Here is a 10,150-nt window from a genome sequence, read left to right as displayed (position 1 = left end):
AACTTGGAGTCCAAGGTCATGCATCTAGCATGTGGTTAAGTTAGGACTTGAATCCAGATGATCTGATTCCAAAATTCCATTCACTTAACCCCTGTTACACATCGTTTGTTCCAGAACTGTGACTGTAAGCAATCTTATTTAGAGTTCCTTTCCCAACTCTTTTTAGTCTCTGACATACTTTTTTTTCTCCCAGTTTTATTGAGATATAATTGACATATAGCCCTGTATAAGTTTAAGGTTATAGCATAAGGATTTTATTTATATATATCATGAAGTGATTATCACAAGAAGTTTAATGAACATTCTTTATCTCATATAGGTACGAAATTAAAGAAATAGGAAAAACATTTTTGTTGTAATGAGAGCTCTTAGGCTTTATTCTCGTAACAACTGACACATGTAACACACAGCAGTGTTATTTTGTCATGTTGTAGTCCCTGACATATTTTTGTCAGGAATTTGTCAGGGCTTGCCAGGTGACATTTAGGTGGGGTTTTATTTTTAAACCACCTCTTAGTGTCTCCTGAACACAATATATATAAAATCTATTACATTTTATAAACGTTGTATCAGTATTATACACATAGAGATTATACCTAGTATATGTCTGTTGGTATAAAACAGGGTGTGATCTAAATATGTGCTCACAAATTACACATTGTGCACATATTGTTCATACACACACACACTTATATTTTATTTACACAAATATAAAAATCGTGGATGTGGCGTAAGAGGGAGAATACTGATTTAGAGTTCCACTTTTGACTAGCACTGTGACCTTAGGCACATCGCCCAAATTTGTTAGTCTCCTTTTTATCAGCTCTAAAATAGGGAGATAACACTTGCTTTTTTAAACTGCATGATTATCTGATGATTGAATGAGATCCCAAACGTAGCAAGAAGTCTTGAACATACTTTTTTTTTTTTTGGTCGGTCAAAAAGCTGTACATTTGAACTCTAGTATAGGTGATGGGTTGACATAACGTTTTACAGAGGATTGCATCTCTGTGTATGCCAGTTGATGAGCCATAAAATCCCCCTCCCTTTGTTTTTTCATTGGCTGACAAACCTTTGAAATTCTGTAACGTGCATGGGTCAGAGGTTGTGAATTTAATGGAAAGTAGGTGAAAGGACAGGTTTCCCAGATGGTGCTAGTGGTAAAGAACCTGTCTGCTAATGCAGGAGACATAAGAGAGGCTGGCTCGGGTCAATCCCTGGGTTGGGAAGATCCCCTGGAGGAGGGCATGGCAACTCACTCCTAGACAGAGGAGCCTAGTGGGTCTGTGGGTCGCAAAGAGTTGGACACGACTGAAGAGACTTACTATAGCACAGCACAGATGAAAGGACAGAAGGAAAGGAAAAAAGTGGGAGAGGTTTTTTTGGTTTTGTTTTTACTTTTGGCTGCACCATGCAGCATGTGGGATCTTAGTTCCCTGACCAGGGATGGAACCCAAGTTCTCTGCAGTGGAAGCTTGAAGTCTTAACCTCTGGACCTCCAGGGAAGTCCCAGGAGAGATATTTTTACTGTTTACATACTAGCACTTTTTTTCACTACAAAATAAGTCACTGTTGGCTAGGATGGGAGGAAATGTACTCATTTATACACTCTTGGTAGGAGGGTAAATTGGTATTGAATTTTGGAAAGCCTGTTATCAAGTTGAAAGTCAACATATCCCTCCCATTTTATATTAGATAATAAAAAATTTAAAGTGTAAGCTCATAGTTATGCCAAGATTTGGCTGAAAAAGATATGAAAAGATAGACAGCAAATAGCAGTCGTGAGTGGGAGATCTGGGAAGAGGAGTTTCAATTTATACTTCAGTTTATACTTTATATTCTCCCATATGATTTGAACTTGCCTTGTAAGCATTTATTTTTTGCAAAAAAAAAAAAAGCCCAGAGCAGAAGATTAGCTAGACATGCACACATCAGCTGTGCTCCTGTGTCTCTATTCCTTGGCTCCTATCAGCAAGACAAGGCCCTCAGTCCCGGGAGGGCACTGACCCCTGCCTGCCAGGCCCTCCTCATGTTGTTTTTGCAGTCCATTACCAGCTGCTTAAGCAGCAGGTTCCCAGTGGCTGGTCAGCTGGAACTGCTTCAGAAGGACAAACAGGAAGGACACAGCTACCAGTGCAGATTATCCTGTTAGCCTTGTGGACAGCAAAACATTTTTTTTTTTTTTAGATCTTAAAATGTTGAGGAAAACTTCATGCTGTTAGCAACTCCCTCAAACCTCTGCCTGGAGAGGGCAGTGAGCCGGATTTAGCTTGTCCTGAAGGAACCCTTGCAGTTGCATCCAAATAAGCTTCTAGCTCCAGGTCCTGGCGATTTATCCCCTAGGCTTGCTTGGTTAGGCTTCAGCTCCACAGGCTAAAGCTCAGGGCTATCCTTATCTTCTATGTCAAACTGTAGTTTCCACTAGAGAATAATGACGTCTCACCATTTCTGCAGCTAGCCTTCTTTTAGGTAAGATGCCTGCAGGAGCTTGGAGCAAAGAGAGATTAAGGGAGGCAATGAAAACTGTTCTCCCCCTACCTGAGATGTGTGCTCAGTCACTCAATCGTGTCCGACTTTTTGCAACTCCACGGACTGCAGCCCGCCAGGCTCCTCTGTCCATGGAATTTTCCAGGTAAGAATACTGGAGTGGGTTGCCATTTCTTCCTCCAGGGGAAAAATGAATGCAAGGAATTCCCATCTCATATGGCTCTTGTGAAGATTAACTGAAATAATGTTCCTAAAACAATCAAGTAGGGACTTCTCTGGTGGTCCAGTGGCTAAGACCCCGTGTTCCCAGTGCAGGCGACTCAAGTCCAATTTTCTAGACAGAGAACTACATCCCACCCACCACAACTAAGAGTTCACATGCTGCAACTAAAGATCCCATATGCCACAAGGAAGATGGAAGATCCCATGTACAGCAACTGAGACTCGACACAGCCACATAAATATTAATAACAAACAAGCCAACGATAAAGTGCCCAGAGCACAGGCTTTTAGGACATGGGATGGTACAACTTGCTGATGAAAATGATCATGTTCCCTATAAAAAGTGTGAGGCTTGTAAAGCCACTCTTCAAGTCCCTGCCTGCCCACTCCCTAGATACACAGAAAGTGAGTTGCTGGTTCCAGTTTGAAATCTTGTCCTGAACTCCTGTGCTGTAGATGTTCCTGTCTTTATCACCTTCCTTCTTACTCTTCCAGCTTCTCTTTCTCTCCCTGCCTAAGCCTCTCATTAGTCCAGTTAATAAACTGTTGTTGTCATTGTCCTGTCAGTTCAACACCCCCCCCCCCGCCCGAGGAGCAGGGTCCTCTAGGGATGTGCATCAAGCTGGGGAAGGGAGGTGGAAGGGGAGCTGCAGGGACATCCTCATTTCCATGGGGGAGTCGAACAAGGAATCGGAGTTGGCAGCAGATGGATCATCCTGGGCCCTAGTCTTTTGGTACATCATCAGGATAATCAGGGAGCACTTCATTATACAGAGAGAGTCTGGTTGTTTGGAAGAGTCCCATTAAGGGACTGAAAGGTTCTGGCCTGGAGATAATGACTACCCGGAAGCCTTTAGCTTTCTTCTGTGCACTGGCCTTCGGCTGCCCCTCGGCACGTGCACACGCACGCGCACTTTCTCATACACACACACACAGAGTTCCCTGGGCTTTTAGTCAGCTGAAGAGTTTGTGGGTGCATTCCAGGCCTGGAAGGCTGGTGAGCAGAGTCAAGCTGGAGGGGCCAGATACGCACGACTGCTCTTGCTGATTGCTGAGAATATGCAAACCCCCAGGTTCCCAAGGACCCATTAAACCGTCACTAATGCCTCACCCAGGCTTCCCAGGTGGCGCTAGTGCTAAAGAACCCGCCTGCCAATACAGGAGAGGTAAGAGACTCGGGTTCAATCTTTGGATCTAGACGATCCTCTGGTCCCCTGGAGGAGAGCATGGCAACCCGCTCCAATATTCTTGCCTGGAGAATCACCACGTAGGAGCCTGGCGGGCTACAGTCCGCCAGGGGTCGCAAAGAGTCAGACACAACTGAGTGACTTAGCAGGCACATGCAGTGCCTCATCCAGAGTGGGAGTGGGCTCCCTCCCGACCTGGGAAGGATAAAGGAGCAGACCTGGGGAGTGGCCCCGCCAGCTGAAAACAAGAAAATGGACTAACAGCTTACCTCAGAAGTTCCAGCAGCCCAGGGACAGTTGGTTCGTTGGGTACACACAACGGAGTCAGCCTTTTCAACTCCCTCCCTCCTACCATCAGGGTGTGAAACTAGAGTTTATTCTGAGGATGGGGAAGTGGGGACAGTGCGGGTGGGGGGTAGGGGCTCATGGGGAGGGGGCATGGTTTGATGGGAAGTCAGTCAAGTTACTTTCTCAACCAGTTACATCATACCTACCTGTTCGGGCATATATTTAGGGAAAAGGGAATTCAAGTCAAGCTCATTCCCCTGACGCTTGGCTCCTACTGCTGCCCTGTCAGCACTACTGTTCTCCACCTAGAATTATGAGCTTCCATGCTGGCCTCCGCCCAAGGTGAAGGTGGAGAGCGCCGCACTTTCTTTCACTGCTTTGTCTCCTAATTCCCCACAACCACAAAAACACATGTACGGTGTAAGACACACTTTACTGTAGGTCTCAAAGTGTGGCCCACGGACCAGTTACTTCAGCATCACCCAGGAACTTGTTAGAAAAGGAACTTCTCAAGTGTCAACCCACACCTACTGAATCAGAAACTCTGGGATTTGAGTGTTAACAAGCCCTTCAGGTGGTGCTGATACTTGCTGAAATGCAAGAACTGAAGCTATATGTTTGTGTATAACTTGAAAAAAAAATTACAATGTAGAAAGGTGACTAAATTAAAACAGAAATGTAAGTAGGACTGTTTGCAAGACTATGGGATTATATAAAGGGTCTTTCATGAAGTTTCACTTCCCTCTCAGGTGGCCCGAATGCAGAAGTTAAAATGTTGCCAAAATCTTTTTGTCGTGTCTTTTGTAAATTCAAATTTACTATAATGTATTAAAATTTACTGTTCTTGTATTTATGACTTTTTTTTTCATTTTAAGATATAATTTTGTACTCAAGTGAAAAAGATAGTCTTTACTATTCTCTTCTAAAAGAGTCTTGATTTTGCTTTTCATTTTTAGGTCTTGAATTGATTTTTGTATTGGGTTAGCCAGAAATTTTGTTCAGGTTTTTCCATGGCATCTTACCTCTTAATCCCCTATCTCTACTTTGTCCCTCTCCCCTTCACTCTCCCTACTGGTAACCACTAATTCGTTTTCTATATCTGTGAGTCTGTTTCTTTTTGTTGTATTCACTAATATGTTTTACTTGTTAGATTCCACATGTAAGTGATATTATCCAGAATTTGTCTTTCTCTGACTTACTTCACCTGGCATAATGCCCTCCAAGTCCATCCACATTGTTTCAAATGGCAAAGTTTCACTCCCTTTTTATGGCTGAGGACTATTGCATTGTATACACACACCACATCTTCTTTATCCATTCATCTGTTGATGGACACTTAGATTACTTCTGTATCTTAAATGTTGTAAATTGTGCTTCTATGAATATTGAGGTGCATGTATCGATTTGAATTAACTCTACACTTTTTTTTTGGTCTTGCTGCGAGGCATGCTGGATCTTAGTTCTCCAAACAGGGATCAAACTCATGCCCACTGCAGTGGAAGTGTGGAGTCCTAACCACTGGACCACCAGGGAATTCCCCCCAATACTACACTTTTTAATCACTACTACTTTAAAACCTATTTTGAAATTTGGTAAAGCAAGTACATATATACAAGACTTTTTTCATTATTATTTTCCCCTTGCAATACCATGTACATTTGGGAATTTTGAGGAGATTGTATTAAATCTACAAACTGATCTGAGGGAATTGACATCTTTATAATAACCATTCTTTCAGTGTAAATGCATAATGAAAAACTCTCCATCTGCTTAGGTCTTTTAAAAATGGTTTTCAATATGTTTTATAATATTTGGTACATATGTATTCTCTTGCACTTCTTTGTGTGATCTAGTTATCTCTCAGCTTATCCTAAGAATCTTTTCATTTTTATTGCTATTACAAATGCTATCTTTTGAAAATTGTATTTTATTATTGCTGACTTATTAGAACAATATTTGTTTTAGTATTTTGATCTTGTAGGCACAACTTTGTTGGAATTTTTTGCTGATTCCAACAGATTACCTGAAGATTTTTTGGATTTTTTTTCTTCAGACATTCTTATCCTCTGTGAGTAAGGGTAATTTGTTTCTTCTTTTAAAATCCTTATTTCTTTATACTGGCACAAGAAAAGGGATGCATAGATCAAAGGAACAGAATAGAGAGCCAGAAATAAACCCATGCCCTTACGGTCAATTAATCTATGACAAAGGAGGCAAGCATATACAATGGAGAAAAGACAGTCTCTTCAATAAGTGGTGCTGGGAAAACTGGACAGTTGCTTGTAAAAGAATGTGATTAGAAAATTTCCTTATGCCATATACAAAAATAAACTCAGAAATAAAAGGATTCATGACCTAATGTAAGCTTTTGGACAGCAAAGTAAACCATTAACAAAATGAAAAGAAAACCTACTGAATCGGAGGAAATATTTGCAAATGATGTGACTACCGGGGGTTAATATCCAAAATATATAAAGAGCTAATACATCTCAATACCAAAAAACCACAAACAATCCAATAAAAAAATGGGCTGAAGATCAGAGTAGACATTTGCCCAAAGAAGGCATGCAGATGGCCAACAGGCACATGGAAAGATGCTCAACATTGACAGTCATCAGAGATATGCAGATTAAACCCATAATGAGACCACTTCACACCTGTCAGAATGGCCATTATCAAAAAGACCACAAATAGCAAATGTTGGCAAGGATGTGGAGAAAAGGGAATGAAAACTGTTGGTGAGAATGCAAATTAGTGCAAGCACTATGGAAAACAGTATGGAGGTTCCTCAAAAAAATAAAAGTAGAGCTACCATATGACCCAGCAATTCTACTCCTGGGTATCTATCCAAAAAAAAAAACCAAAAAACAACCCACAAAACACTTAATTTGAAAAGGTACCTGCACTGCAATATTCATTGCAGCATTATTTATAATTACTAAGATATGGAGGTTACTGAAGTGCCAACCAACAGATGAATAGATACAGAAGTGGTATATACATACCACTGAAGTCGTTCAGTTGTGCCTGACTCTTTGCGACCCCCTGGATAGTAGCCTGCACCAAGCTCCTCCATCCATAGGATTTTCAAGGCAAGAGTACTAGAGTGGGTTGCCATTTCCTTCTCCAGGGAATCTTCCCAACCCAGGGATCGAACCCAGGTCTCTCACATTGTAGACAGACACTTTTACCATCTGAGCCACCAGGGAAGTCCATATCCATACAATGGGATATTATTTAGACCTAAAAAAGAATGAAATTCTGCCATTTGCAACAAGGCGGATGGAACTAGAGAGTATTATGGTTAGTGAAATAAGTCAGATAGAGAAAGACAAATATTCTGTTATCACTTGTGTGTAGAATCTAAAACATTAACCAACTAGAGAATATAACAGAAAAGAAACAAACTTGCAGATATAGAGAACAAACCAGTTGTTACCATTGGGAGGCGGGAAGTGAGAGGGACAAGATAGGCATATGGGATTTGTTGCTGTTGTTTAGTCCCTAAGTCATGTCCAACTCTTGCGACCCCATGGACTGTGGCCTGCCAGGCTTTTCTATCCACGGGATTCTCCAGGCAAGAATACTAGAGTGGGTTGCCATTTCCTTCTCCAAGGGATCTTCCCGACCCAGGAACCGAACCTGGGTCTCCTGCATTGCAGGCAGATTCTTTACCGATTGAGCTATGAGGGAAGCCCTGTGTAAAATAGATAAGCAGCAAGGACATGTTGTACAACACAGGAAAATATAACCATTATTTTGTAATAACTTTAAACAATTATTCATGTGTTTTTGGCTGTGCTGGGCCTTTATTGCTGTGTGTGGGCTTTGGGCTTCGGTAGTTGCTGCACGCCTACTCGGTAGTTGTGGCATACAGGCTTAGTCGCCAGTGGTGTGTGGGCTCTTCCCAAGGACTGAATCTATGTCCCCCGCCAGTGGTGTGTGGGCTCTTCCCAAGGATTCAATCTATGTCCCCCGAATTGGCAGGTGGATTCCCAACCACTGGACCACCAGGGAAGTTCCTGTCATAACTTTAAATAATCTATAAAAATATGGAATCACTATGTTGAACACCTGAAACTAATACATATTATTGTAAATCAGCTGTAGTTCAATTTAAAAATCCTTGTACCTTTAATATTTTTGCTTGTATCTGTTAGGACCTCTTTCTGTACTTGTTACAACCTCTAGTACACTGTTGTATAGCAACAGTGATAGGCATCCTTATCTTGATCCTAATGTAAAATAAATATTTTTTAATATTTCACTGTTAAGTATGAAGTTTGTTGTTGCTTTTTGGTAAAGGCCTTTTATCACTTTAGGGAGGTTCACATATTCCAAGCTGGTGAAGAGTTTTATAATGAATATGTCTGGAACATTACGCTTTATACACATATGTGATACACCTCAGGCTCCCCAGGTGGCACTAGTGGTAAAGAACCTGCCTGCCAATAGAGGAGACGCAAGAGACACAGGTTTAATCCTTGGGTGGGGAAGATCCCCTGGAAGAGGGCATGGCAACCCACTCCAGTATTTTTGCCTAGAGAAACCTATGGACAGAGGAGCCTAGTGAGCTACAGCCCATAGCATCACAAAAAGGTGGACACGACTGATGTAAGTGACTTAGCTCACACATAGATGATATACCTCATATAGTAGATGTTTACAAGTATCTTAGATGGTATATGTGACCTATATCATATATCATATACTAGGATATGTGTGTGTGTGTCAAAAAAGAAAAGCCTTATAGTTATTTCAGTACATATATCTCTGTACTGAAATAGAGACAATGGGAGATGTAATGGGAGATAGATATGGAAGATGGGGCAGCTAAATTTTAACAAGGTGGTGTTATACAAAGGTCTGGAACAAGGTAGCCAAAGTAAGCAGTTTTATTTTTCTTTTTTAAAATATTTATTTATTTGGCTGTGCTAGGTCTTAGTTGCGGCAAATGGGATCTTTAGTCATGGCATGTGGGATCTAGTTTCCTGACCAGGGGTTAAACGGGGGCCTCTTGCATTGGAAGCTCCGAGTCTTAGCCACTGGACTACCAAAAAATCCCAACCTGTTTTATTTAGGAGTCTGGAACTGAGTTATCTCTGCTTGTAGATCACACTGAACTCTAAAGGTACTATGGCACCCAAGGATTAATTAGATAATTCTAGAGCAATGAATACAAAACTCTTTATTCCATTTTTAATGAGAAGCGAATCACTAAACTCTTTATTAAAAACATGCATTTGCTAAATCTATTTGGTTGCATGGGGGGTTATACTGTGATTCTCTTTATTTGGAGTTTTTTCACACTAAAATAGTTTCAAAAGGAAAATTTTCTTTTATTTTTTAAAGGTTTATTTTTTTAATTTATTTACGGTTGTGCTGGGTCTTTGCTGCTGTGCTCAGGCCTTCTCCAGTTGTGGTGAGCTGGGCTTACTCTCTAGTTGTGGCGCACAGGCTGCTCACTGCAGTGATTTCTCTCGTGGAGCGTGGGCTCTAGGCATGCCTGCTTCAGTAGGCACTGGGCTTAGTTGTCCCGCATCAGAGATCGAACCCATGTCCTCAGCCTTGGCAGGTGGATTCTTTACTTGAGCCCCAGAAAAATGTTTAGATGACTTTATTAAGTAGAGTGTAATCTCATCATCTAGTCATTTATCAAACATTTATTGAATGTTTATTATGTGGCAGTATCTGTGCTAGTCCGTATGGGAGTATAAAGATATATAAGGTACATATAAGTGCTATCAAAATGGAAAAAATAATGTGCAGAAGAAATTAAGAGCTGGGAGGGACACCTTGCGGGTGTGACCTGCACCACTTATTGGAAAAGACACTGGCTAGAGAGCCCTTTAGTACGTCTAAAGGGCCCATGGGGAGCTTTGAAACTATAATGCACAGTGGTACTAAGATGCCTCACTGTTTTTTTCTTTTTTTTTGTGGGGCTCTTTTCTAGGCCCAGTTTCTTA

This window comes from Bos indicus, chromosome 3 (genome assembly GCF_029378745.1).
Source record: "Bos indicus isolate NIAB-ARS_2022 breed Sahiwal x Tharparkar chromosome 3, NIAB-ARS_B.indTharparkar_mat_pri_1.0, whole genome shotgun sequence".
Lineage (NCBI taxonomy): Eukaryota > Metazoa > Chordata > Mammalia > Artiodactyla > Bovidae > Bos > Bos indicus.
This window is presented reverse-complemented; position numbering follows the sequence as displayed.